This window comes from Grammomys surdaster, unplaced genomic scaffold (genome assembly GCF_004785775.1).
Source record: "Grammomys surdaster isolate TR1022 unplaced genomic scaffold, NIH_TR_1.0 65, whole genome shotgun sequence".
Lineage (NCBI taxonomy): Eukaryota > Metazoa > Chordata > Mammalia > Rodentia > Muridae > Grammomys > Grammomys surdaster.
Genome location: NW_021604567.1, coordinates 6,132,049 through 6,154,737, shown reverse-complemented (window position 1 = coordinate 6,154,737; position 22,689 = coordinate 6,132,049). Strand labels below are relative to the sequence as shown.

Here is a 22,689-nt window from a genome sequence, read left to right as displayed (position 1 = left end):
TTTACATTTCAGATGTTATCCCCTTCCCCTACTCCCCCCACCAAGGAACCCCCATACCATCCCCCTTCCTCCTGCTTCTATGAGAATGTGCCCCCAACTACCCCCTCACTCTCACCTCCCCACCCTTGAATTCCCCCACACTTGGTGTCCAGCCTTCATGGGACCAAGGACTTCCTCTCCCACCTATGCCCGACAAGGCCATCCTCCCCTACATATACAGCTGGAGCCACCGGTCCCTCCCTATGTGCTCCCAGGCTGGTGGTTTAGGCCCTGGGAGCTCTGGTTAGTTGGTATTGTTGCTCTCCTCATGGGGCCACAAATCCTTTCAGCTCTAATAAATGAAAGAAATTTGAATGCTAATTAATGTAAGCCAGTATGATTGTTGAAATAAAAAGAACAGCCATGTAAATGGATATTCTATTATAGAAGCCATGTAAATGGATATTCTATTATAGAAATTATATATATTTGCTTCAGACTACAAAAAATAACAACTAACCTATTAGGATCTCTTTGCTTTTTCCTGCTATATATAGAAAGTCCATATTAATAAAATTTATAATTTTTCTGTAGAATAAAAATGAATTAGTATATGAAACTAAATAAGCATAAAATTGCAAGGAATCACAATCAAAGCCTATAATGAAATTTTATGGATGGTATTTGACTGATCATTATTAATATACCTTTTTCTTAATGATTGAAAATTAACATACTCATTTTACTTAGATAACTGCTAAGATTACACAGATTCTTTATGGCTAAGAGAAAGAACATCCATAATCCTATAGAAATTCTCTTTATATGTGAGTAGAAAATTTCTTAGCTTAACTTCCATAATCTCTGGATGTTGATGCACACATTTCATATTAAAATTACTGGATTCTAGTGAAAACTGAATGTAACTACTCTCTTTTAAATTTTACTATATAGCATAGATCAAAAAATTGCAAAATAAAGAATTACACATGTTTCTCTTGGTTTTGGTTACTGTTTAGTCTGCCTTAGTATAAAAGGTATTAAAATCTAGCTAGCGCATATAAAATACATACAGTCCAGGTATTATATTTACAAGCAGTAAGCCTTGATTGGGCAGGTTTTGAAACTATATTTACTTACATTCCAGCCACATGTCCCTTGTTCCTTGCTGTTTCTCCGCCCACATGTTCATCATCAATCTTCTCTCATAGCTGCTTTCTTCTCCTTCATCTGTCTCCCTTCTTCTTCCTCTCTTCTCTACCTGTGAGGCCCAGTCAGATAACTGAAAACTTTTGTATCTCTAGCCATTGGTCATTCATAGGCTTTAGGCTTTTATTGACCAGTTGTCTTAGGGGGCAAGGTTCAAACAATAAAGGCTGGTATATGTAACGATCTCTTCATCTTGGAACAACCAGATCTTTGATACAGAATTTAGCATTTGAACATACAGTAGCACCAAACCAACCCACTACACTTAGATTATTCAGAGATTGATCCAGCTTCTCCGATGTGACAGAAGTCAAAGATAATTGAACAGAAGAGGGTTTATAATTATATTACAATTATGTAGATTAACTTAAACAGTTATTCTTCCAAAACAATATGTTAAATGCTATTTAAAGCAGAAGTAGAAACTTGGTTTGTACATCCAGGAAGTTCTTCATTCAGAGCTATTCTGTTAATGAATTCCTGAACCATTCTGACACAAAAATATAGAGAAAATATTTGTTGTTAAAACTCACTACTTTGGTGTTTTGTTTGATTGTTGTTTGTTTTGATGTTTTCCAAGCTATTTAAAATTTTTTGAGATTTATAATGTCATTACATAAATTTCCCTTCCACTCCTCCTTCAAGCTCTGCCATGCATGTATCCCTTCCTAGGGTCTTTGAAATTCATAATATTTTATTAAATTTTTGATGCATGTATATATGGATATGTACGTATTCCTAAATACATAAATAAAACTTATTCAGGCTGTGTAATTTTACTTACACGTATATGTTTCTGAGATGAGCATAATATATACGGTCAGGTAGTCATTTTTTAACATGCTTCCTTCTAGACAAAGGGTAAGAGGCCATTCAGGACTCACAGAACTCACAAAAGGTGCTACAGACTTTCCAACCAGGTAGAAAACAAATTATCAATTGCTGGAGAAAAGAGAACTCTCCTGTGGAAAGAAATTATCTATTAAGCCATCATTTCAATTTTATTTCATTTATAGCTATACCAATCAAAATTCTTCCACTTTTCTACGCACCAATAGACAGATTTAGTCTCATAGTTTTAAATTTGAAGACTTATTGTGATGCCAAAATTATCAAATCAGAATGTTGTTCACAAAAACACATTGTAATGGTCATTATAAATCTACATTTTCCTGAACTTTTAAAGCTTACTGAATGGTGGACAAACAGCTATAAATCTTTAACTTTCATGAGTAATCATTTAAGTTAAAGAGGGATTTTTGATGTTGTAGCTGTCATTAAGTCAACCACACATGCAAGTAAAGCTCATGAACTCATTAGTTCTCTAACTACACTTACGCGGAGTTCCTATAGTTGATGTCTGGCTGTTTTCACTCTGGGATACATAGATATGAGTTCATATCTCCCCAGGAAGAATCACCTCACAACAAGATACATCGTGACAGCAATTATATTTTCATTAAGTGAACTAAAAATCTAAATTGGGAAAAAATTTTGGAATCATGAAATAACTTTTAAGGAAGATATGAGAGAAAGCCTAAATTTACTTGAATAGGTCAATAGTAGTATGTTGGACTTTGGAAATAATTTATTTTATTGTTAGGAAGTTTATCCAAAAGGTAGAAACAGATAAGAGAAGAAACAGTCTCTGCCTTGAACAATAAGTACACTTATCATACATTTCTTTAATAAGGCATATAATAAATATGTATGAAACCACATGTAAACTTTATAAGATATAGTAATTTGTATAAATAGTAGATATATACTAAAATTAGTAGATATAGTAAGATTAGATTTTTAACATGGTACAGTATATTTATAAACTAATATATTAATCTATCATTTCAATTTTATTTCACTTATTAATATATCAATCAAATTCTTCCAAATGTTCTCCTGTCAATAAACAATTATAGGAGACTCAAAGTTTTAATTGTGAAGATTTAGCATAATATTGAAATAACCAAACCAGAATATTACTTCCTACTTCCAAGTCTCTTTTGCATGAAGATATCAATGACTTGTCCAGTTGTCATCAGAGAGGCTTCCTCCAGCAGCCAATGGGAGTAGGTGCAGAGACCCATAAACAGACCTTTTGCAGTGAAAGAGTCTAAAGACATGATTGTATGTCTCCATCAGTTCCTACCTGTTGCAGACTGGGAAATATAATGAAAGAAAGATTTCTTACAGGGAAGAAAGATTGTAGAAGTCAGATGAAACATGGGTCACCAAGAGAACATGGCCCATTGAATCAACTTAGGAAGGCTCACATGGGCTCACAGGGAAGAAAATAATAAGCATGTGGCCTAAAAAGTCTACACCATGTCCTCTGCATGTATGTCATAGCTGATAGAATGTTTTTTTAAGACTCCTAATAGTGGGGGGCCATATATCTTTGAATCATTTGCCTGCTATCGTGGCTCTTTTCCTCCTCTGGGATGCTCTGTCCAGCCTTGATGCAAGCAATTTTGCTTCGTCTTATCGTATCTTGTTTTGTCCTGTTTGACTGTTGTCTAGTGGATTGTGGATAGGGAAGAGGGGAGATTTCAAAAGACCTGGAAGAAGTCAATGGAGAAGAATCTGTGGTTAGGATATATGGTATAAAACAAGACTCTTTTTTCAATAATAATAAAAAAAAGAACTATAATGAACCTCTTTGACTGTTTCTGTTAAACTGATATTTATTAATGTTCTTCAATGTTCCGTGTTTGGACATATTATAGAAATTTCATACCAGTCCTGTTTTTATTGATTTTCCTGCAATAATCATAGTATCATTGTTATTTATATTTGAATAAAATCCCATTGTTTATATGTAAACAAAAGAATGTCATTTGTAAAAGCATCTTAATGAACGTATCAATAAATTGTCATGTACTTTTTAAACTTACTGACAGTAGGCTCTGTCAGTGAGAAGGTAATGTCAAGATATCTGTATATTTATTTTAACTGTTCTTCAGCCCTGTAACTTTGTGACAGGGCATGAGAATAACTGCAAAACAATCTAAGAATAAAGAATTGTGTCAAAAAATGGCTAGAAGGTAAACAACTCTTAAACACAATGCTAGTGTTTATCCTTCAATGTAAAAATGCCTTCAGTGGAAACAGAATGCCAGGGTTCAATGGTGAGGACCTGATGCATATATAGTAAGCTCAATGCTCAATGAAGAAATATCACTACCTTAAATTTTCCCCTTGTTTTTGCTGGATGACCACAGATTTGATGCTGTTGTGTTTGTTTGCTCTGCCAATCAGGTTACATCAGTCCTCTCTGTTGGATGCTGTAATCTCCTCATTTGATGTTGTGCTGTCATTTATCAGGTATGTCTCCCTCTATGCTACTTACTATTATTCTTTTATATTTATGTGATAAATTTTTAATAAAAGCATTCAATCCACACATAAAGTATGGCTATTATAACTCATTCTCCTGGCTCCATAGAAGAAGTAAGTATAAACACATAGACAGAGGAAAAAAATAGTAGAAACAAAACCAGAACAAGATGTAAGAAACTATAACATATAAAGGGACATTGATTATTCAGTTGAATAATGATAGCATTTCAAAACATTACATTGGCAAGCTAAATAGCTAGCTATATGTCCAAACAAACAAAAGGAAAAATACAAAAATCCTCAATATATAAAGCATCACAGACATTACAGATTTGGAACAATGAAACTAAAATTATGCAAAACTGTATATATATACATTCCAGATTCCAAATTTTGTCAGAAAAACTATAAGACATTAAAACAACTAAATGTGACAAATATCTTTTTATTTCAGAAGAGCTGCCATTTACTCCAATAAGGAAGGCTTATGGAGGAAGAACTGTGACAGAGGCTCAAGAAAGCAGAGAAAGCCACCTTAAACCAGAAACTAATCTGAACTTCAAAAGCCACCAACCACCAGCTATCATTAAAGGTACTCCAGTGCTTCAGAATATAGAACCACTACCTAGGAAACAAGCGTTCTAATACATGATCCTATTGAGAGAAATTCCAAATCAAAACATATACTCCCTTTTTTTATTATTTATTTGATTCTTTACCCACTACCTTTCTCCACCCATATTCTACCCTATACCATTCCAACCCCCCAACACTCGGTAGGAAAGAAAGAAGGATAGAGAGGGAAGGGGGTATATCCCTCTTTAGACTACTTCCTGCTGATTTAGGGTGTCATATTCCTAGGGGAAAGTCCAATCTTTGTCATCAGGAGATCTCCAGCCAGCAAAATAGCAAACCAGCAAACCACAAATCAGCAATTCTGAAAAGGCAGCAAAACAGCAAACACAACAGCAGGAACCAGCAGCAGGGACCAGAAGCAGCAGGGGCAGTAGTAGGGGCAGCAGCCACCACAGGCTCCCTTGTAGGCTCTCACATTTATACCCTCTCAAGTTCCCAGAATTCCAAACAAACTATCTGCCTGAGGCAAAAAATCATGCCCCTCCTAGAGCACAAGACAAGTCAATTAGAGTCTGTGGTCAACCCGAATTAGCCCCATGTCCCACACTTGGAATTAAATCAAAATCATAATCGCATAACTTAAATTTTAAAGAAACCAAAATTCTCACTATATTTCCTTTTAGTCAAATGGATGGCTTTTTCTCTAACATCAATCAATTGTGTACAACAAGAGCAGTTATGAGAACTCTTACCTTAGAATTATATTACAATATCCAGTACATTTGTATTTGGCAACCTTGTAGAAAACCACTATCTACCTTATCTTGTTGAAAGCAAAATTCTGTACTGAAGTCATTTTCTTACCATAACTTGTATTTGTAACCTAAAAACACCTTTTTAGATCCTGAAATATTTCCTTACTTCCTAAACAACCTAAGTTTTTATAGTTTTAATCTTTAGTAAAGAAGACTATGACAAATATCTGGCCTTCAACCCCATCAAATACTTGAGAAGAATAAATATTATCAAACCAAATAGGAAGTGCTGGGTAAGCAGCTTCCAAAACTATAAAAGACACAGAGAATGATGGTGCTATTCAGTCACTGGATGTTCCACTATATTGTTGGGGCATCCTATCTTTGGCCAAAAGGCCCAGAATATATGACAGACTTAGTGAAGCAGGAATTTTGAAGAAATGGCCTATTTTATCTCTGCCAATTTTAGCAATCACTTTCCCAGTGGCCTGCTTGTCCATTGTTTGGACAGTATCTTCTCAGCAGTTGAAGTAAGGAACAGTTGTTCTTACCCAGTGACCATCTTTGCCATAACTGAAGCCACCCCCAAGCCTCACAATAACATGAAGTTTGTTATTTGTTGATCAACTACATAGGGTCAGACCTGGAATGTGATTGATGCAGTCACCAACACTACATTGGAATTATAAAGATATGTACTATAAATTAAAGTAATCAAATTGTATGCTTTAAATAATATAGTATGAGGTATAGCAAATACATATCTACAAATAATCTTAAAACAAAAGGCAACTATGTACTGCCTGCTTTGGAGAAAATGTATGTTACACATATGTGACAAATGCTTACTGTGTGATTGTAGGAGGAGCTTAGGTGGGAGGAGTTAGTAGAGGAAGAGGAAAAAGGAAGAGGAGGAGCTAGAGAGAGCAGAGATGTAGGAGGATGGAAAGCCACGCAGGTATGGAGAGCTAATTGGGAAACAACTCTCTTTGTATGGGCATATTGTTATTGAGCTTTACCAAACATATAAAGCCTTTGATTAATCTTTAAGCATTAGAGTCTCATTTTTTCTACCATGCCCACTGGATGGCGAGATGGTCTGGGCAATGCCCAGCCTTGCAGAGACAGCGTAGATTTGCAGAGCCATCTCCCATGCTGATGTCTTGTGGGTGGCACCGCTGGTGTTTCTGGCAAGGCCATTTCTAGCTGCAGCATGCACGTGGCCTCCGGCAGAGAAACATGGTGGCTGGGCTAGGCAGAGCCACTGCAGTTAAACAGTCGCATTGCCAGAGGCCATTTTAATTAATTAATTGAACATGTGATAATTTGCAATTAAATGTATTAGAAACAATTACTCCTTTAATCCAAATCCACAGATCATTTGTTCTGTGCAATTCCACTTGTGTTTTCTTATTATTTTAAACTATACTGACTTGTACAAAACTGTGCATTTGGGAAGAGTAGCTCAGATGTAGAATAACTCAATTTAAAAGAATAGTTGCTTGCAACCCTACCTACAGCTAATATTCTTTACCACTTAAGAATTTCCTGTATTCTCACTTTTCATCTGTAGACAGGTAAATATATTCTGACTAGTAAACATGTCAGGGGATGCTTACTATTCTGAAGCATCTCTTCAATACTCAAAGAACGGAAGTTACCTACTTCACCTGGGCTGTAGAAAGTGGGATCTATACATCTGTGTTGTGATCAGGTATAACCTTTCTTTGCCTTTGTCTTTGGTGAATTGGGGTCCTCATTGAGTTTATAAAAGTTGCAAGTAATTTCTTGACAAGGATGTTGTCTATTCTTTTAGGTTTGTACTTTCTACATTTCATAATTTAGCATATTTTCTTACCTGTAGATAAGGTGAGTTACATAGAATAAAAAAGGTACTATGAGCATATTTAAAGGAACACATGGAAACTAGCACTAAGTTCAGAAATTACTTACTGCTCAGAGGTTAGGAGTGGTGAAAGTACCCTACCCTTCCAAGTAAAGACTGCGGTGCATTCTGTCTTACCTGCTATGCACACACTGGAAAGCAGTGGGAATCTGGGGAAAATATATAAAATATTCTAATGTATGTATTATTCTACATATTTTTCATCTGGAAAATATTCAGTATTGAAATAAAATAATGAAAATAAATTGAAATATTCCTGTTAACACTTCAATAAATCAATTACAAAGTCTAAGGAATTATTTAATAAGTCATATGATATTTTCCTGACAGTTGTTTATAATGTGTGAAAAAAAATCTTATAACTTATAACTTAACAAAATATCTTATAACTTCCAAGCAACTTCCAGCTTAGTTACACTATTCCAGAGAAAATTGCTTAACGTGATCCATGTCTGCATATTGTTTTGAATGATGATGAATGAACAACTCTTGTGCATTTTGATCTGAATGGCTACTATTTCATATATTCCCTCAAAACATGGATGAGGCTGGAGCATCTAGGTCAGTTCCTGTTTCTCTGGTTTCTATCAGTAGTGAATTGCCACTCCATCACACACACACACACACACACACACACACACACACCCCACATATTTACACTCCACTCAGCACACTGAAAACAAAACCAGTGTAACATGAAGAGTCATTGAATAACAACAAGCACGCTGGTTCTAAATTTACAACTGTATGGGTATTTTTTTCATTGCTAATAGGATAGTTCTTTTTTATCTCCAGAGTTATTCATCCTTATATGAGCAGAGCCTCCAAGGTGAATTGATTTCAGCATAAGAAAACAGACACATTGCTGCTAGACATGTCTTTTTAATGCTCCCTTGGGTGGTAGCTCAGTCAAGAGAGTCTGGCCATAAATAAAATGCATGTATCAAGCAAACACATTTCATGACCGATAAGCGTCCAATAGAAAACATATTAAAAAAAAACTACAGTCCTAATTTGTCATAAATGTTTGAGGTTGAGACCCAATTGTATGAAGGATTGATTTATTATTCAGGTAAAAAAAAAACCAATATGTGCAATAAATAAAAGTGTTCCTATATGAATATATATATTATATATATATATTAGAATTACACAAATGCATATATAAAAATTAATCCATGACAGTATATAAACAACATTTGAAAATTATTTGTTTATGAGACAAGGAATTTGTATTGATTACTCAGTATTAAATACTAAAATTTATAAACATAATTTTAAAAGGAATGGGGTCTTTGAACTATTTTCAACTAACCATGAACAGAACATAATATTGAGTTTCAGTGATACTATCTGCAAAACTGTGTCTCTGTAAACAATTGTCCGTTGATTTCCATCTGAAACACTGACCCCTTGCTCTTCCCCTCAAAGAGATCCTATTACATGATACCAACAATTGTCACTTAAGATTCAAGTTTTGGTTTAGAGAGATAGCTCAGTGGGTAGAGTGCATGCCAGGCAAATGGGCGAACTCATGGAAACCAGATATGTTCGTGCACATTTGTAATCCTAGCATTTCCCCTGGCTAGATTCAAGGCAGAAACAAGAGAATCCCCATAAGCACCTGGCTCAGTTACCCTGATGAATGCATGGGTGAACAGCAATTATACCTTATCTCATCAAGGTGCAAGGGCTAAACTACAGCTAAGCTTGTCATCTCATCTCTATACATGTGTCCTAGTTTATACAGAGATGGATTCATATAGACAAATGTGCATGCAAATATATATATTCTATAAATTGATCACAAATTCTAAATTTTGAGAATTGAAAAGGAATATCAATTAACATTGCATATAGGAAATATAAAAAAGTTAAAGAAATACATTGGAAAAGATAGAAATTTGACATTTTTCTTAAAAGATTATATCCTTGAAAGCTTAGAGAAAGAGTGTTTATGATGTATTTGAAAGTCTCTTACTTATAACCCACCAGTTTAGTGAAGGCAGAATTCACATTTTGGCTTTACTTCTCACAATTTCATCAAGTCTACTCAATAACCAAGATTTGCAGGAGTAGATTTTCTATCATCAGTAAACCGCCAGACATATCTTTTTCTGTAACTAGAAGTCATATGCTTTTAAACTTGCAGTTCTTGATAAACTGGTGTAATGCCTATTTTGAACTTCAGTTCTTTATAACTCTCCAGAATTCTTTCTCAAATTATGTTTTGTACCAAACTCATATTCATCTTATTAGTCTTCTTCAAGTGGATTTTCATTTTCTTGTCAAGTGGTATAAAAAAGGTGCTTTTCAATGAATAGGCATTTGTCTTTTTATTTTCTTCATAATTGAAACGATTTTGTTTCATCAATAACTGTGACCAAATAACTCTAGAAACAAGTAGACTCAAAAAATTACTAAATACGGATGGTAAAATTTGAGGAAAAATTTGCTGCTTTTTCAAATTGTCATGAGAGAAAGAAGGATTAATGTAAAACTATGTTCTTATAAAATGACCATTATTCTGACTACTGAGAAAATCTGAAGTTAAAACATTGTTGAATGACAGGGGGACTGGAGCCATTACAAGGTCTCCTTAAAATACTGGAGGTCAGGCTTCTATCCCTGCCTTCGCAAGTTTAGAATTGCCACACCCCTTCTATACTTAGAGAAGGGAGGAGATGTCAGGGGCAGCGCTGCTTACACACTGAAGGCCCCAAATCAGCCATAGGCCTAAAATCAGCAATAGGCCTGTCATACATGTATACTAACACCAAGTCTTGGGTTTCAGTGGAAAAACATTGAAACAGATGGCTATAAGCTAACGTAAATAGGCAGCTTTTGTGGAAATTTACCAGCCTGAGTAGTCATAGACCTTGTAAATAGGTAGCCTGGACAGACAATACCAACTTAGATAAGGACAAGCGAGTCATAGGCAGAGTCTAAGTGACTTGTCCCCTGAACCTTCACCCAGCCGATACCCGGTTCTGATGATATCTGTATTCCCCCTGATCACCCACACTCCAGTGTCATTGCCTTCCCCACATCCTGCCTTTCTGTGTTTATAACCCCTGTGTGAATGAATTATGATTTGAGAAAAAATAAATTATAAAAAAAGAAACATTGTTGAAGTACTTAGGAGACAGACATTTTTATTAGAGTTGTCGTATAAGTTAAAACTTATCTATGTATGTTTGTGTGTTCTGTCTGCCTGTTCCCGAGTGTGTGTGTGTGTGTGTGTGTGTGAGTGTGTGTGTGTGTGTGTGTTTGTAGGTCAGAGGTTGACGGCAAATGTCTTCCTTTTTTGCTTTACATACTATTTACTGAGACAGGGTTTCACACCTGAAGTCAATGCTAATAGATTCAGCCTGTTGCTAGTCAGTTTTCTGGTAATCTCTTATTCCCACTTCCTTGTAACCAATGTGGTTACAGACAGGCTACTGATTTCTGTCTCCCATATTTGGGTCCTGAAGATAGGAACTCAGGTCTTCACATTTGTGTGGCAAGCAATTTACTTACTGAACCTTTATAACTCCTTAAGTTAGAATATATGGTTCCTAGGGTTCATGATTTCTTTGCTAAATATTCTAGCTTCTTTAAAGATATATTTTATATTGAACCACAATGATTTGTAATGACATGTAAAATATGTAAGAAAAAATAATATCTGTACAATAGTTTTTAATTAGTCTTTTAAATATTTAATTCCCTAAATGTGTGTGATATAAATTTTCAATATTATTCTGTAAATTTTAATATAAAATTATACATTTCATCTTTCATAGTCTTATATTCAATATTTATGATATGTTGATAATAAAGATACACATCTAATTGAGAGACTGTGGGTGTAAATTTATTGAAATTGAAAAATATGAAAAATACTTCTATATTTTAGGAATGTAAATCTTGACACACAGGGACAGTGAATTAATCCGTGGTTAAATAATGAGTATTGATGGCAATAATGAATTTATTGTAATCTTTCATATAACAACATATAATATACAATTAGTTTAATTTGTACTAAATTCAGATCAGGATATATATGTAAACTAAGAGGAAATATTTTTTCTCCTGCATTAATCTAGTCTTTTTAAAATTACAGTTATCTGGAAAATACTTTCACTAATTTGAATTTATGGTATTTTCTTCTTTCATTCAATGACTAATTATATTAATTTGTGCCACCTCAGAATGTAAATTTTGTTCTCTTGCAAGCTTGAAACTATAAATGTGAGGTCATATTCATGGTGGTTTGTACCTACAAATCTCTTGAAAATATCCCTGTACCTACCAAATGTTTTATTCCTATTGTTATTTTTAACACTCACCATTTTATATTTCTCCATAGTTTTCATATACTTTAGGATGTCAAACTTTGTATTTTAGTTTAATTATTAATAAACTACTGATTAGTACAGCATCTATTGTGTTTTTCCTTCATTCAACTCACTAAAGAATCTTGTTTATGGATGGCTATATGACAAATAACTATTATACATTTAAAAATGTTCAAATACCGTGTGTTAGGGATGTTGTATAGAAAATGTTAGAAGCACTACTTACCCTTAGTGACCATCAGGAAAAGATGTGGTAACAAAGATTATCCCAGTGGCAAATTTGTATTTTGTATTTTAGATTCTATAAATTTATTTTCTACATATAATGAAGAAACTAAAAGAACATTTTTTATTAATAATGTTGATTGTTCAGTGACTATTCAAGATAAAAATATAACAATACATTCATTATAGATACATTTAGTAGTGGACCTAAAAAATTGGTAAGTATTTCAGTAGAGTCATTTAATAATTTTTATTATATACTGGGTTATAGGAATAGTTCAGAATATACAAATTTCTTGAAGTGGAAAAGGAATTTTTTGGATATTTTGGTGAGATGAAAGGGAAGCCAAAGAAAAAGAAAAAGGGATGTCTATAGATAAACATAATGGAATAGGACATGAAATGAATATTTTCATATCAAAATATATTCTACTGAAGGGGTCTGTAATTTTAGAAACAACTAATTATCAATTAATTTCCAAAATGTCCATTGTGACATAATGTACAGGTGTTCATTTCAGCATATTAATATAATTTCACAGAGGACTTTTTCCACCCAGATTGCTGATGTAAATGTTCATTAATTAAGACATATATTATTGATGAGAAATAGAAAGTATAATGGTTAAGAATAATTTTTGGCGGGCATTTATGTGAACTCTCTAGTGTCAGGGACCATCAAGAAGCTAAAACCTAGGAAGTGTTCATTCTGAGATGATTCTGCCATGGACTGTAAATTATAACAGATTCATTTTCTTAGGCAAGGCCAAGTAGATTACATCTGAGGAAAGATTCCTGCTACTAGTATGTTTTTCTTATTATTCTTAATTATACAGCAATCACTACATATTAGCCCATCCTTTTAAGCATATTTCTGTAGAACATCAAAGATGTACTCTCTTGTAGTCATGCTAATTAGACAAATAGATTATTTCTTAATTATTAATGATAGTATTATAAGAATTTCCTAAAATTATATTAGTAAGTATTAAGCTATTTTAGAATAAGACTGCTATTAAGTCCTCTCTGATTAACTTCAAAACTTCAATGAAAACTCTGCCAGTCTTTAGGTGCCACATGATAATTGCTCCTGAGATAGCAAAAAGGCATCTACAACTTAGAGCACATGCCAAGAGGCAGTAAAACAATTAACTAAAGATCACAAAAAGGAGACTAATGATTATCTATAGGTACAATGACAGAAGGTAAAATATTGGCTAGATTTATCTATACAAAACTTCAATGATAACTTAATTATAGATTTAACTTTCATTGAACTTCTTGAGCTAGTGACAGATAATGTTTAGCCAGATAAATAATATTAATTGATATGAATGTAAACAGTCTATGTTGTAAACTTCTTATTCAATTTATAATTTGAATTTATGTGCAAATTTGCTGTGAACTTGTTCCCATGTGATCACATATTCTGAAAGACGCATAAATGCCCTTTCAAAAAAAAAAACAAGATAAAAGTAACCAATTACTAGCAGAATCACCTAATTGAATTTGAATCCTCATCTGAACAGTTGAATGCAAAATGACTGTACATTATATTGTTATCTTGGTTAACTGACTTAATTTTGACAATCTCACAATTAATCCTGACTTAGCATAGTGCATCAGTCTGTGTAATGAAAACACAGAGCTTTCAAATGTTTTAATAGTTGTACTGGCTGGTTTTGTGTGTCAACTTGACATAAGGTAGAGTTATCACAAAGAAAGGAGCCCCCTCCCCCCTTGGAGGAAATGACTCCATGAGATCCAACTGTAAGGCATTTTCTCAATAAGTGATCGGGAGTGAGGGGGCCCATTGTAGGTGGTGCCATCCCTGGGCTGGTAGTCCTGGGTTCTATAAGAAGGCAAGATGAGCAAGCCAGGGAAAGCAAGCCAGTAAGTTACATCCTCCATGGCCTCTGCATCAGCTCCTGCTTCCTTATGTGCTTGAGTTCCAATCCTGACTTACTTTGGTGATAAATAGCAATGTAGAAATGTAAGCTGAATAAATCCTTCCCTCCCCAACTTGCCTCATGGTGTTTTGTGCAGGAATAGAAACCCTGAGTAAGACAATACTGGAATGTGCTCATATGCACGACCCATGTTTTTAAACTTGTTATTTTCTGAAAGGTATCATTAAAAATAATCTCTATTCACAGTAGAATTTTTGCATAGATTTTGAGCCAAACTATATCAAGTTCCCAAAGACCGATCTTAAAATTAGTGCTTTGACAATTCCTTTTAGAGCACCTTTAAAGTTTCTAGATATATTTAAACAAAAATATCCTTACCATTTAAGAAAAAGAAAATGATGTTTCTATTCAGAATGTTTATTGTCACTTGACATTTACCATGTCCCACATTTATTTCAGAATTTTCTTTGTTTTGGGAATTTGATGATTGCATTTATTTTATGGATATAAAATAACATCAAATGTATACAGTCAGACAGTGTTAAGTTGCTGATAGTTCAGAACATTTTCCAAACACTTTCATTTGACTTTCTTTCTGATCTGGTCCTCCAGTTTCTGTTTATCCTTTGATCTTCCCTGACTCATTTTGGTACCCACTATCAGTGTGCTTTGATGTTACATTCCTAATGCTGTGCGTCTTCAGCATTTTCTTTTTATCCAGTCATTATTTTTTCTGGATTAAAAAATAATTGGGTGCAGTATTATCCTATGACATAAACAGACCTGATTAGGAAGAAACCTCATTAAGCAAAAGGATGTTATTTCATTGTTTTATTTATATATATTTTCTTATTATCCTTGCATGGATATATGCATACCAGCTGTCTGCCTGATGCTCACACAGGTGAGAGGAAGGCATCATATGCCTTGCGTGACAAATGGGTGTATGCTATGGGTTCCAGAGTTTGTCTGATGATCTTCAAGAAGAACACCAAGTATTATTAACCACTGTCCCACTTCTCTTACTCAACAAATAGGATGTTATAAAAGGAGATAAACCATTCCATCCTACTAGGAAACTCCTAAAAACCCAGGATATTGTAAAGGGAAACATTCCATACTTCAAGGAAGCTCATTAAGACATAGTACGATTTATGGGGATGTATATCAATTCATTCTGTTGTGTTTGTCATTCGAGTATGATAGAAGACAACGTCTTGAGAAAGTCCTTGAAAATGACTAGATACACACAACATCCATCATATATAAACAGAAAGGATGCCTGAGAGACAGTCTCAGACTATCTAAGTTACCTAGACAAGGCTCAGACCAGCAGAACTGTCTAGAAGAAAAAAAAGTTTACATTGTTACATGAAAGAGGCTCAGATTACATAAACTGTTTTAAAGAGGAACAATTTAAAATACGGCTACTTGTTCAAATCTTCAACAAACACATTATTTTCAAAAGGACTTTAAATACAATCGTATAATAATGATAGAGGGGTTAATTAATTAAGGGATTAATGATTAAGAGATTAATGAGTAAATTCCTTAAACAAATACAGGAAAATACAATAAAGCAGGTGAAGGAAATAAAACTGTTCGAGACTTGAAAAAAGAAATAAAAGCAATAAAGAAAATACAAACTGAGGGAATCCTGGAAATGGAATACCAATGGAAGTGATCAAGAACAAGAGATGCCAAGCATCACCAACAGAATATAACAGGTGGAAGAGAGAATCTCAAGAGTAGAAGATACAAAAGAAGAAATTGCTACATTAGCCAAAGAAAATATTAGATCTAAAAAATTAGTTACACAAAACATCCAGGAAATCTGGGCTAGCATGAAAAGACCTAACCTAAGAATAATAGGAATAGAAGGTGAAGAGTCCTAGCTCCAAGGATCAGAAAATATTTTCAGCAAAATCATAGAAGAAAACTTTCCCAATCTAAGGAAATAGATATCTATAAATACACAAAAAGCTTACAGAACACTAAATAGACTGGACTAGAAAAGAAAACCCTCCTGACAGATAATAATCAAAGCACAAAAATCTACACAACAAAGAAGGAATACTAAAATCAGCAAGGAAAAAGACCAGGTAACATATAAAGGCTAAACTACCATGATTTCAACTGACCTGTTGATAGAGACTCTGAAATCTCGAAGGGCCTTTACAGATATGCAACCTCTAAAAATAAACACAGAAGCCAACTAGACCACTATACCCAGCAAAACCCTCAATAAATAGATGGAGACAATGAGATATTTCAGATCAAATCCCAATTTAAAGGGTATCTACACACAAATGCAGTCCTAACAAAAATACTTGAAGTGAATCTCCAACCCAAGGAGGATAACCACATCTGAGAAAAGACAGGAAATAATCCCATACCAGCAAAAACAAAGGAAACACACATACACACACACACACACACACACACACACACACACACACACTCACCCACAGACATTCACAAACACCATTAACAAATAACAGAAATTAATATTCACTGGTCATTAATATCTCAACATCAATGAATTCTATTTACCTATAAAAAGATACAGTCTAAAAGAATAAATGTGAAAACAGGATCCATTATTCTGATGCATACAGAAACATACTTTAGAAATAAAGATAGACATTACTACAGAGTAAATGGCTAGAAAAAGTTTTCAAAGCAAACAGTCATTCAAATCAAGCTGGAATAGCAATTCTAATATCTAATATAATAGAGATTCAGCCAAAATTAATCAAAAGAGAAAGAGAAGGACATTTCATACTTATTAAAGGAAAAATCTAGCAAGTTGACATCTCAATCCTGAATATCTAGGCCCCAAACATAAGGGAATCAACAATTGTAAAATAAAGTTTCTAAACATTAAATTGCATATTAAACCCTATATATTAATAATATGAGACTTCAATACCCCACTCTCACCAATGTACAAGTCATTCAGACAAAAACTAAACAGAGATATAGTGAAATTTGGTGATGTTATGAATTAAATGGACCAAACAGACATCTGCCGAATATTCCACCCAAACATAAAAAATATACCTTCTTCTCAAAACCTCACAGATCCTTCTCCAAAACTGAACAAATACTTAGTCATAAAGCGAGCCTTGAAGTTACAAGAAAATTGAAATACACTTTATATCTTATCAGACAAGTCTAGAAAACTAGACTTAAAAAACAACAACAACAACAACAAAAGAAACAGCAGAAAATCTACACACTAAAGGAAACTGAACAACTATCTGCTCTGTTGCATGTAATTTTAAGAGGGTCAGGAATTTTAAAGAAGCTGTGTAGTCGGGGTGGGGGTGGGGGGAAGTGGGATAGCCACTAGAAATATGCCAGGGACCCAAGACGTTTTCAGGATCCAACAGGGAAGGTGTTAGCCGAAATAATCCACAAAGAGGAAATAGAAGCTATAGAGACCGTATCCAGGGAATAGGCATGGACCTCGGTTAAGGGATGGGGCCACCCACCCATCTCAAAAATATTAATCCAGAATTCCTCCTGTCAAAAAAAAAATGTTGGGACAGAGTGGAGCAGAGCCTGAAGGAAAGGCCATCCAGAGATCACTTCAGCTAAGGATCCATCCCATCTGCAGACACCAAATCCAGACACTATTGCTGGTGCCAAGAAGTGCTTGCCGACAGGAACCTGGTATAGCTGTCCCATGAGAGCCTCTGCCAGAGCCTTCCAATACAAAAGCAGATGCATGCAATCAAACATCAAACATCGGACTGAACACAGGGATCCCAATGGAGAAGTTAGGACAAGGACTGAAGAAGGCAGATGGGTTTGCAACCCTGTAGGAAGAAAAACAGTATCAACTAACAGGACACCTCCATCCAAAGCTCCCTGGGACTAAACAACCAACCAAAAAGTACAGATGGGGACACCCATAGCTCTAGCTGGATACGTAGCAGAGGATTGCCTTATCTGGCATCAATGGAAGAGGAGCCTCTTAGTCCTGTGAAGGATCGATGGCTAGGCTCTGAGGTAGGATTGGGTGGATTGGTAGAGGAGCGCCCTCATAGAGGCAGGTGGACAGAGAAGGGGATAGAGTGTTTGTAGAGGGAAAACCAGGAAGGGGGATGACATTTGAAATGAAAATAAATAAAATAACCAATAAAAATAGAAAAGAAGAAAAGAAAATATGATTCAACTACATAATCTAATACTATTCAGTCATTAAAAAACAAAGACATCATGAATTTTTCAGGTAAATGGATGGAACTTGAGACTATCATCCTGAGTGAGGTAGCCCAGACCCAAAATGACATGCGTCCTATCTATTCACTTGTAAGTGGATATTAGCCATAAAGTGCAGGATATCCACCTTGCACTCCAAAGAAGCTAAATGAGAAGGAAGGCCCTCGTGAGAGTGCTTGAATTTAGACCAGGGAATAAAATAGTCATAGGAGGCAGATAAAGGGAGAACAGTGGTGAGAAAAGCGACTAGGAGGGGGATGAGTGTGGGTTCAGAATCAAGTTTGGGGAGTGACTGGAGAGAGAACCAGAGGGCCAGGAGACTCGCAGGAAAGTTTTGGTATTTGGGGGTTAGGGGTGGCGTCTCAAAGACATGCCAAAGAACTGGGAGGAGGGAAGCTCAACCAATCACTAGAGGTGATCTATCCGAGAATTCGAGCAGTGGTGACATGGAACCTAAAGAGGTTATCTACTAGAGCCAGGCAAGAACCCCATTGGAGCAATAGGGACACCAACCCAGTCACAAATCGTTCGGCCAAAATTTATCCTGTCTACAAATAATTTAGGGACAGGAGATGGAGCAGAGACTGAAAAAAAAATGGCCAACCAATAACCGGTCCTATTTGAGATCCATTCCATGACAAGTACCAATCCCTACACTAACTTACAGAGAAGAGCCTATGATTGCTGACCTCTGACTGGCTCCACCCACCAGTTGATTGAAACAGATGCAGAAACCCACAGCCAAACAGTGACTAGATCTTGGGCATTCATATGGCACAATAGGAGGCATGGGATAGGAACTCCACAGAAAGACCATCAAAGTCAAATAACCCTTGGGGCTCTCAGAGACTGAACCACCAACCAAAGATCATACAGGGACTAGACGTAGCCCCACACACACACATATGTAGCAAATGTGCAGCCTAGTCTTCATGTTGGTCGCCCAACAACTGGAGCAGGGGACTATCCTTAAAGCTGTTGCCTTTCTGTGGAAAACTTTCCCATAACTGGGCTGCCTTGTCTGGCCTCACAGGGAAAAATGTGCCTGTCCCTCCAGAGACTTGATGTGACAGAGTGGGGACACACTAGAGAGTGCCCCCACACTCTCAGAAGGAAAGTGGAAGGGAACTTGTGAAGGAGGGACGGGGGAGCAGCAATCTGAATGTAAAGTGAATAGAGTATAGTTTTTTAAAAGCCTTCAAATTATATTTCTCATGATTAAAAGATGTTTATATGCAAAACTCAGTGCCATTAGACAAGGTTTTTAGAGACATAATAATTAAGAAAAAAGATAAGATTTCCCGAATTTTTACACAAAAACAATACATACTTCTAAAAATAAAACATTAATAGGTAAAATGTGAGATACGTTAAGAAACAAGATTAGAGTACCATGGAATATGGCCTACATGAAGAAATAAATTTCCTCTTGTAAATAAACAATGGTAAGATATGAGATATGAAAGAACCTTAAAAATAAGATGTTGAGACCTTAATAACAAAGTATTAAAATATAAAGTCACTATGACTAAAATATACGTCACAGGAACAAGGGAATGTCTAATGAACAAGCTATGTTTGACAAAAACAGGTAATAGTCAAGTGAAAATATGCAAGGAAGTGAGGCCCTAATAGACACAACTCTGAAACACACTGAAATCTCAGGGCAAATTTTGTACAGGTCACATTAAGACACATTCACTCTTCAAAGGCAAATGTTTGAATTATTATGTATATAAATGCTATAATCATGCAATCACACAATTTGAGTGCCAGAGTTGCAATCCAATATCTCAGTATAGAACAAATTTTATATAAACTTATATCTCAAAAGCAATGAGTAAATATCCAGTCTTTGCCTTTATGCAAATAGTCCTGGTTCTCCTAGTAAGTATCCATGGCTAAAGAATAAGAGATCTCTTGGCAAAAACATGTATAGCTAATGTGCTTAAACACAAGATGATGTTTAATGGTGCTTTTTAAAAAACGTTATATTGCTCATGAAAATTGAATGTATGCTTTTTAATTGGTGCTCTATTTAGCTCAGAATATAGCACAGGAGTAACTTTCTTAGCAGACTCTGTGTTTATTTCTTAATCACACATCTGAGCTCGCAAATGGATTAATCCTAGGATAAGGATATAAGCTAAAGTCAAGCAAAGCACCACATGCCTCAGAGAGATAAACAATAAATCTGAGGTTATCAGGATGTGCAAATGGTTTAATCAACTCACATGGAACAAAACTTTAAAGTTTAATGAGAATTTTGTATATCACAATAATTTAGTTGAATAGGAAAACAAATATTTCCCACATCAAAAACCACAGGATATGTATTGAATAATACTGTTAACTTAAATAGTGTTGTAAGCAGAAAATATACCTCATGTTCATATGAATGAGGATTTCATTAACTTTTTTCTAAGTTAGAAGATCATAAATATATAAAGTTAAATACAAAAGCCAAGCAAAGAAAAATTCCTTTTTGTTATGTTTTGATACATACTCTCTATCTTAAAAGTTCATAAAGAAAATTTAAATCTTCCTATAACTGCTCATAAAGATGAGAACATGTAACTTGTGTTATATGAGCAGCTCTTTTTTTGCATTAAGAATGCTTTATTTACATTAAAATATGAGGAACATTCCCAATAAAACAAAAAAAATGTATACTGTATCTACAAAATTTCTACAATATATGCTGTACTTTAAGTATGCCAAAAAAGCTGAGGCATGTCATGATCAACCCTGCGTAGTCTGAGGCAATGGCCCTCAAGAGGCTGGTGTTTAAATTGGGCAATCATAGACATGAATCTCTTGGTCATCCCCAACAGATACAATTTTTGATCCATTTCCGTTATATTTTACTCCCCAAACCCGATCCTGGTGATCAAAGAAGGTGTGAATACAGTTCCTTGTTCCAACATCCCAACCTTTACACTTTTGTCAGATGAACTGGAGACAAAGTGAGTGTCGTCAGGACAGAAAGCAACATTCAACACCCAGGATTCAGCGTACCAGTCAAATTGGCATGTTGTACATCATAGATCTTGATGTAGCCATCGTCTGAAGACGTGACGAGAAGCTGGGAGTCAGGGGAAAAGGTCAAGGAGCGAATGGACATCGCATGGTCTTCCAGTGTACGTAGAAGTTTTCCAGTTACAATATCAAAAATATTGATGATTCCATCTCTGGCTCCACTGGCCAGGTGTTTTCCATCAGGACGATATGCAATACTAAGGATGAATTTTCCTTTAGTTTCCAAAGAATAATCCTTTTTTCCACTTTCCACACCAAAAATGTTCACTTTCCCCATGTGAGATCCTGTGGCCAGATACTGGGAGTCCGGAGAAAATGCCAAAGTCCAGGCATCCACTTCCTCATTCCTGAGGCAGGCTCAGTGATGCTGAGCATGGCTCTTCTGTAGTCTTCTTACTTTATGAGATGGTGAAGGAGAGGCAAGCCTACAAGCCGGTCCTGCATCTATAGACTTCATCTGCTTGCCATTTTCCAAGTCCCTTAGACGAATATGAGCTTCTAGAGAGCTGGACGCACCAATGAGAAGGATGTGGCTGATGTCCACAGACACCACCCGAGCTGATGGCCCTCCAGGCTCCACTGGAGCTCCAGCCTCTCGTCACGCCATTTCCAGACCTTCACCAGGTCATCCAGGGATCCTGTGACCACTGTTTCAATATTTTCCTTTTTGTTTGTCTCCCAGGCAACTGACCATATGGCATCATCATGGGCTTGCTCTTGCTTGAAGATAATACTGTACTGGTTGGTCATTTCCTTAATCAAGGATGAAGAGCTAAAGGCCGGACAGTTCACCCCACAGCCGTCTGACTGAGAAGCTCTTTAGGGAAAGAAAATTATGAAATTATTTTATTACATGTGAATATACTATGGTTTGATTTGTCTACATTTAAATACGTATTTAACATGACCAGAGAGTAAGTCTCTCAGTATCTCTAAAAAGCATTATGACTACTTTTATATTACTAGCAGACTTGATTATAATAGCCAGGAGCTGGAAAGAACCCAGATGTCCTTCAACTGAGGAATTGATTCAAAAAATGTGGTATATTTACACAATGGAGTATTACTCAGCTATTAAAATCAATGAATTCGAGAGGTTCCTAGGTAAATGGATGGAATTAGAAATTATCATCCTGAGTGAGGTAAGCCAATCACAAAAGAACACACATGGTATT

At 35.4% G+C, this 22,689-nt stretch overlaps 1 pseudogene; it reads right to left on the bottom strand.

Annotated features, from left to right (window-relative positions):
• Nucleotides 1–21,163: 21,163 nt before the first annotated feature.
• LOC114625133 lies at nt 21,164–22,304 on the bottom strand (annotated as a pseudogene).
• Nucleotides 22,305–22,689: the final 385 nt, after the last annotated feature.